A 7721-nucleotide genomic window follows, 5' to 3' on the forward strand; every position below is an offset into this window, starting at 1 on the left:
GTTTGCAGATTGGCTGCAAAGCCTGACATGTGTTAATTTACTTGAGATTCTAGTCAAAGAGGTATTTCTTTTTTTTTTTCTCATCTTTTTTTATAGGTGGGGGAGGGATAAAGGAAAGAGGGAGAGAGAGAATCCCAAGCAGACCCTGCTCTGAACACAGAGTCCTACGTGGGGCTCAATCTCATCACCCTGAGATCATGACCTGAGCTAAAATCACAAGTTGGACACTGAGCCACCCAGGTGCCCCCAAAGAGGTATTTCTGAACCAGAGAGTGTTTGTTATGTCCCCAGGAGATTTCCTGATGTGTTATAGTGAATGATAGGCTGACAATGTTCTCTCTTCATTTTGACAATAACTGAATGAGAGGCAGAAGGACCTGCCTCTCCATGTGCCTTCTGTATATGGCTCCCTTGAGTGGGGCTCCCCAAGGCTCTTTCACTGCTGGTGGGAAGCATCAGTGTCTGTGGTGAAGAAGATTGACCCTGACCTGCCCCATCTAAATAAGACTACCCACTGATAAAGGGGCCGGGAAAGCTAGAAAGTAGTTATTGTCTGAAATGTCCTATTTTCTTTTAGTAACTTTGGTTGGATTTCTGATTCACTTTTATACTGAAATATTTTAAAGAAAATACTAGACATCATTATATTCTACCCATGCTGAACTTCAATTTCCATCTTTCAACAGTACATTGTTTCTGTATTCTTCACCCAAAAAAATTAATGACCCCTTAACATCATCTAGTACCCACCTGGTCCATATGTAAAATTCCTAAGTATTCCAAGATGTTCTTCACATTTGATTTGCCCAAACCAGGTCCAATTCAGGATCATAGGTTGCATAAATCTCTAGTCTGAAGGACAGTCCCTTTTTTTTCATGCATGCCAGATTTTTAAATTTGTCATCTTTCAATCCTAATTTTTAAGAGAGTAAATAGTGTTGATAGCTCTCCTAAATCAAACTTCTATCAGTGGATGAGACCCAGAGGCTGCTTCTAGGTTATTTTTGTAAGGGTACTCTTTTGCCTTTGGCATGAGTGTTCATTGTCAGTTTCCGTGGTCCCCCTTAGATATTGATTGGCAGACAGCTCTCAAACATTCACAGAGATGAGACTTAGAGCCCCAGAGTGGAAACCTTTCACTAACTGGTGACTAAATGAGTTTGAAGTCTGCCCTCTAGAAGCTCACATCTTCTAGGTCACTGCTTTAGGAGTAGTGTAGAATCATTAACGTTGACAAGATGTAGTTCAAAAGGACTACAACCCTAATTCCAGGTTCTAATAGTGTGGATGAATTTTTTAAAGTCTCTCCACTGCAATTTTTATTTATTTTTTATTTTTTTAAGATTTTATTTATTTATTCATGAGAGACACAGAGACACAGGCAGAGGGAGCAGCAGGTTCCATGCAGGGAGCCCGACGTGGGACTCAATCCCAGGAGTCCGGGATCATGCCCTGGGCCGAAGGCAGGTGCTAAACTGCTGAGCTACCCAGGCGTCCTGAGCTTTGCTTATTTTAAAGAAATTTGAGTACTTTCCTCGGAGGGAAATAGAGATTAAAAATTGCAGTGGAGAGGGCTCAACAGGAGTTCGTCAAGGAGTTCGTCATCCAGGCTGGAAGACACGTTTCTACACAAATGTTGCACAAGAATGCTCAGTACAGGGCAGCCCAGGTGGCTCAGTGATTTAGCGCCGCCTTCAGTCCAGGGTGTGATTCTGGGATCCTGGGATCGAGTCCCACATCAGGCTCCCTGCATGGATCCTGCTTCTCCCTCTACCTCTGTCTCTGCCATTCTCTCTCCTGTGTCTCTCATGAATAAATAAATAAAATCTTTTTTTTTTTTTTTTTTTTAGTGCTCAATACACCAGGAGAAGTATAAAAAGAAGTGAGGGGCACCAGCTGGCTCAGTTGGCAGAGGGCGCGACTTTTTTTTTCTTTAAGATGTGAGAGACAGCATGAGTGGGAGGGGTAGAGGGAGAGAGCAGTCTCAAGCAGACTTCCCACTGAGCGCAGAGCCTGATGTGGAGCTGGATCTCACAACCCTGAGATTATGACCTTAGCCAAAACAGAGTCAGACATTCTACCAACTGAGCCACCTAGGTGCCCTGAACGTGTGACCCTTGATCTCAGCATTGTGAGTTCAAGACCCACTTAGGGTGTAGAGCCTCTTTAAAAAGTGTTTTCTCATGAATGGAATTGGAGAGAGTTTCCAGGAAGTGGGTAGATTTGATCTGGACTTGGAGATGAGTAGGAGATGTAGGTTCTGGGAGAACTGGGACCTTGTCCATCTTTTTTTTTTTTTTTAATAAAGTCTATTTCTAACATGGGTCTCGAACTCATGACCCCAAGATCAAGTGTCAATATGCTCTGCCAACTGAGCCAGCCAGGCTCCCCACTGTCTGTCTTGTCATCTCAGCACTTGAAACTGCCTGGCATACAGTAGACAATGAAATGATGTCATTTGAGGCTGAAGGAATGTTGTGAGCAAATGGACAGAATTTCCTATGTTCCTGAAAGAGCAAGTATTCTGCTGTGGCTAGATCTGTACATTGAGGAGTTGAAGAGAGAGGTGAGAGAATAGAAGTTGGGCCAGATTGGAGTCTTTTGTGTTCTCCAGAGGACTGTGGTCTTGATTCTGTGAGAAAAGGAAACCTTGGTGAATTTTTTAGTAGGGAAATGACATTTGTACTGAGGAAGATAATTGTGGTGTGTGTGGATAGCACCTTAGGGGAGACAGAAAAAAGCTCTAAGGGAGGTGTGATGGCAGAGACAATGGATGACTTGACAGCAACGTCAGTGACAACTTTAACATGAACAATGTGGGCATGAGGAAGAGGGAGGAATCAAGGGTGACCTCATGGTCTGTGGCCAACCGTTTCAGATCGAGAACCCAAGTGGAGAGGGAACACAACAGTTGTATTTTTAACATTTTGAGTTCAGTGTCTACAAACAATGTCCCAGGGCGCAGAAGAGGAGGACCCAGTGTGCTGCAGTCGAGGGTCATTGTTTCAAATGCTCACAATCTAGAGAGCTGAGTAGAAGTAAAGCCATCCACCTTACATCAGCCTGTGTTACCATGTACCAAAGCTCGAGACTACCTGTCCGAGTTTCTGGTGACTACACTACTAGACTGGACTTTCAAACAGTAGTGGGTGTTCTCAGATAGAGTGATGGTTAATTTTCTGTGTCAGCTTAACTCGTCTGAGGGATGACCAGATAGCTGAGAAAATATTATTTCTGGACATATAAGTGAGGGTGTTTCAGGAAGAGATGAGCTTTTGAATTGGCGAAGAAGTAAAGTGGATCACCCTCACCAATGCAAGTGGGGATGGTCCAATCATTGAGGGCCTGAATGGAACAAAAGACAGGGGAAGGGTGAATGTGTTTTTTTGCTCAAGCTGTGACATCTGTCTTCTGTTCTTGGACCTCGGAGCTCCTGGGTCTCGGGCCTTCGGGCTTGGATTGGAGCTGCACCACCGGCTTTCCTTCACCTCCAACTATCATGAGACAGATTGGGGGCTCCTCAGCCTCTGAAATCGTGTGGGCCAATTCCCCTAGTAAATCTTTGTATCTATACATATCATACCACTTCTCTTTCCCTGGAAAACGCTGATACAAATGGAATTGAGCTCATGAACCTCTTCCCAAAGCTGCTGTTCTCTCTTCCACACACCAGGACATCACTTCAAACCCAGGCTGAAGTGTTCTTCTTGTTCCCATAAAAGTTTGGTGTGGCCTTTCTAGGAACCCACTTTTCCTGATTTGATTCTTTATTTGAAAATACATTTTTTTTTCTTCTTTTGGCAGATTCTTTTAAAGAAGATAATTGCCTAAAATGTCATTTTTGCTACTTTACCATCCCCAGAGTTGGCACTATAAATCATCACTGTAAGGAATTTTCTTGCTTTCATTAACCACGGTAGGTAGCTCATGAGGATGCTGTGTAATCTCTGTGTTAGTCATCTGCTGGCAAACAGAACTTCCATGGCCTTCCTCTCTACTTCACAGCTGAGAACCTTCTTTTGCAGTCTTGGTGCCAGCAACAGGGTGGAGACCCCCTGGTATTTTAGGCTGTTTAGACTCCCTGGTTCGGCCAATCCTTCCTGCTTTCAGATTATTCCCCTTACTGTTTTTCTCCACTGGGGTCTCTAAGATTCTATGTTTTGTTTTAACAAAAATTACACTTCCCATCCAAGGAGACTTTGTTTCTACAAAGGGAAAGACTGAGTTCCATGGCCTTTACAACAAGCTCCATCATAATGGCTAGAATGTGGCAGAGCTGCATTTGACCCATTCTTCCCAGCCTTCTGAACTTTCCATTATGATACAGCTGGGAATATCTTTCAGTGCCATGGCTCTGTGATCTTCCTTCCCTGGGCACAAAGTTGAGATCTGTGTCTCACAGCTGACAGGAATATCTTGTAACTGCTCATGGGATACTGGTATCCAGACGTGAGTCTCTCACCTGGCTCTTTTTAAAGTTTAGCCAAGTTTAAGAGACTAAGTTAGCAGGTGCAACATGCTCTTTGGGGGCTTTCCTCTTTTACTCGTCACACCCTTAGACCAGTTGTGGCTGCTTCAGAGCCAGCTTTTAAATCCCTTCCACCCTGTTCCATCTTAGTAACAAAAACAGCTTGACCAACAGCAAAAGTACAAACACTGCCTCCTCAGTTTTCCTTGCTATTTATAGTTTTATCCCTACCCTGGTCTTCTTTGGCTTTAGGTAGCTGGTATCTGGATCAATTGACCCATGCCCTCCGAAGTGAATGCTGCAGCTTTAATCAGAGGCCACTCATTCCATCTTTGTCTCATTCTCTCTTTTCTCTTGTTGCTTATTGGCTAAAGTGTTCCTAGTGGCTACTGGTTTTCTTTACACTGTGCCAATCTGCATCAGTTGGCTGTTGTGTAGCAGAAGCCAATGAGGAAGAGAAAGAAGGCAGGGGAACCAAGTTTGTATGGTCTCTGGGGAGGAGTGGTAGGCCATGGAGACATGGTAGTTTAGTCAGACCATCCAAAGATTCAGGCCATTTTAATAATACACTTTTCAGCTCTGTGTCCTCATTTCTGTCAGCTGCCTGTTCCTATTGCAGTAGGTAGATATGGGGGGTGGGGGTAGGGTTGTTTCCCACAGTAGGTCAGTAACAACCTTCAAGAGGATGCAAGTCGAAACATAAATGTCTGACCAGGAAATAATTCCAGGTTCACCTCCGGGACTCTCAGAGTTCTCGTGAGGAAAACCAAGATCCCAGAGACAAGAAAATCATCTTTAGATTCCATGTCCGTTTCCTAGTGAGTCTTGTCCAGCCAAGACCAGAACCAAAGGAGAAGAAGGAAATACACACACGGATGGCTTGGTGGTGGGTGGGTTTCGAGCCATTTTGAAGCGATAGTGAAGCAAAGCCTGCAGCTAGAGCCTGCCGTTTTAGTGTGACCTGAACCGGGGACAGGAACAATCTTGAATAGAAGCCCTAAAAATTGAATTTGCTACCACTACAAATAGCTCTCAATCCAAGGAAGCACTGTGGGCATGTACTATTCTAAACACTACATTTTTTACCTCACTGAATCCTCATAGCAAGTGAGAAAGAGACACTATCTCCATGTTACAAACAAGCAAATTAAAGTGTAATTTAATGACTCTGCTAACACTCTCTCTGCCTCCTAACCAAGAATATAGTTCAAAAGAAGAAAAGGGATTTATAGGAAAATGTTCACTCGATGGTAACTTCTAAGAAGAAACTGAACATAACCTAAACATCTAACAGCTTCACAGAGTACAAATCAGTGTAATATGATTCAAAAAGTTATAATAATTTATAATAATTGTAATAAACCTGTTGCAGGGAGGAAAGTCATTCGTGACATACGTGGGCAATGGTGCAGGGGCATGTACCTCTCTCTGGTGGGGTTTATATAGCCATGACTAGAAGAGAACTTGAGAGAATGAAAAGATAATGTATTCAAATGGGACATGTGATGTCCTTTGGATTTTGTTTTAATCTTCATCCTACTGCTTATACAATAAATTAAAACTTGTGTCTCCTTCATCTTTATAATTCTATAACCAGTATTCAGTGGCCTAGCAAACATTTCTGGTAACTTTATGTTCTCTCCACCACCACCCCCAGGTATCTAAGTTTTCACACTTTATTGTTTCTGCTGTTCCCTTTTGTCTGCCTTTGACATAAGGTAGGTGAGAAACAGTAAAAGTAGCAATAAATCACCATGTTCAGATAGAATAACAATAAAGCTTTATCTTGAAAGTTTCCAAGTAAGTTATTACCTAGTTCTGCTACATATTTGATACGTGAACAAATATACAAAAAACAGGGGATCCCTGGGTGGCTCAGCAGTTTGGTGCCTGCATTCAGCCTGGGGTGCGATCCTGGAGACTCGGTATTGAGTCCCACATCGGGCTCCCTGCATGGGGCCTGCTTCTCTCTCTCTGCCTGTGTCTCTGCCCCTCTCTCTCTCTCAGTCTCTCATTAATAAATAAATAAAATCTTTTTAAAAAATATACAAAAAACATTCTTTGTAGCTTCCTAGCTCATACCATGTATTCTTTTTCACAGTTTATAGACTGGATAGGAAGGTGACCTGTTCTAAATAATATGGGAATGGATATAGAGAGTGCTCTGTCCCCCTTCCCTCCCTTTCTTCCATTCATCTTCAATTCACCTTCACTCCACTGTGGAATCTAATTCATCCTTTTCTGAGCTGAGTCTCTTCATGGAGAGAGACTGTTAATAAAGGAATGGCTACACACCCATGTTCACTGCAGCGTTGTTCAATAGCCAAGAGGTGGAAGCAAACTAAGTGTCCATGGACAGATAAACGAATAAAGAAAACTGTGGTATCTGCATACTATGGAACATTATTTAGCCATTAAAAAAAAAAAAAAAAAAAAGGAAGTCCTGTCAGGCACTAGAACATGGATGACCCTTGAGGACATTATGCTGAGTGAAATAAGCCAGTCACAAAAAGACAAAATCTGTATGATTCTGCTTCTATCTGAAGGAGTCAGATTCATAGAAACAGAAAGGAGAATGTGGTTTCCAGGTACTAGGAGGAGGGGGAAATGGGGACTTCAGTGTGTATAGAGTTTCAGTTGTGTAAGACAAAAAAGTTCTAGAGATCTATGCACAACAATATGCATGTAGTTACCACTACTTACTGTACTCTCAAAAATGGTTAAGATGGTATATTTTTTAAAGATTTCATTTATTTATTCATGAGAGAGGCAGAGACATAGGCCGAGAGAGAAGCAGGCTCCCTGCGAGAAGTCTGCTGTGGACTTGATCCCAGGATCCCAGGATCATGATCTGAGGCAAAGGTAGATGCTCAACCACTGAGCCACCCAGGCACCCCCAAGATGGTATGTTTTATATGTGTTTTACCACATTAAAAAGAAAACAAATGGCTACTTTTGTAGAACCTTTTAATCCTTCCCATCTAGATTTGGGCAGTATCGTCCATCATCCCTTTTCCTTTCATCGACATGTCTGGGTACATCTTTGCTCTGAAACCCTCGAGCTGTGCCATGGTCTTCGTCTTCGTCTTCTATGAAGACTCCTCCTTCTCTATTAGGGGAAGAAAACGGATGTGAAACCTTTCTTCTGTAGATCTAAGGAAGTTATCTGTCAAGTGAAAGGTGATGTATCAGATATTAAGTGACTGGAAAAGCTCACCTCCTTAACCATCATGTGACGTTGGGCGGGAAGTCC

The sequence above is a fragment of the Canis lupus genome, chromosome 14 (genome assembly GCF_011100685.1).
Source record: "Canis lupus familiaris isolate Mischka breed German Shepherd chromosome 14, alternate assembly UU_Cfam_GSD_1.0, whole genome shotgun sequence".
Classification (NCBI taxonomy): Eukaryota; Metazoa; Chordata; class Mammalia; order Carnivora; family Canidae; genus Canis; species Canis lupus.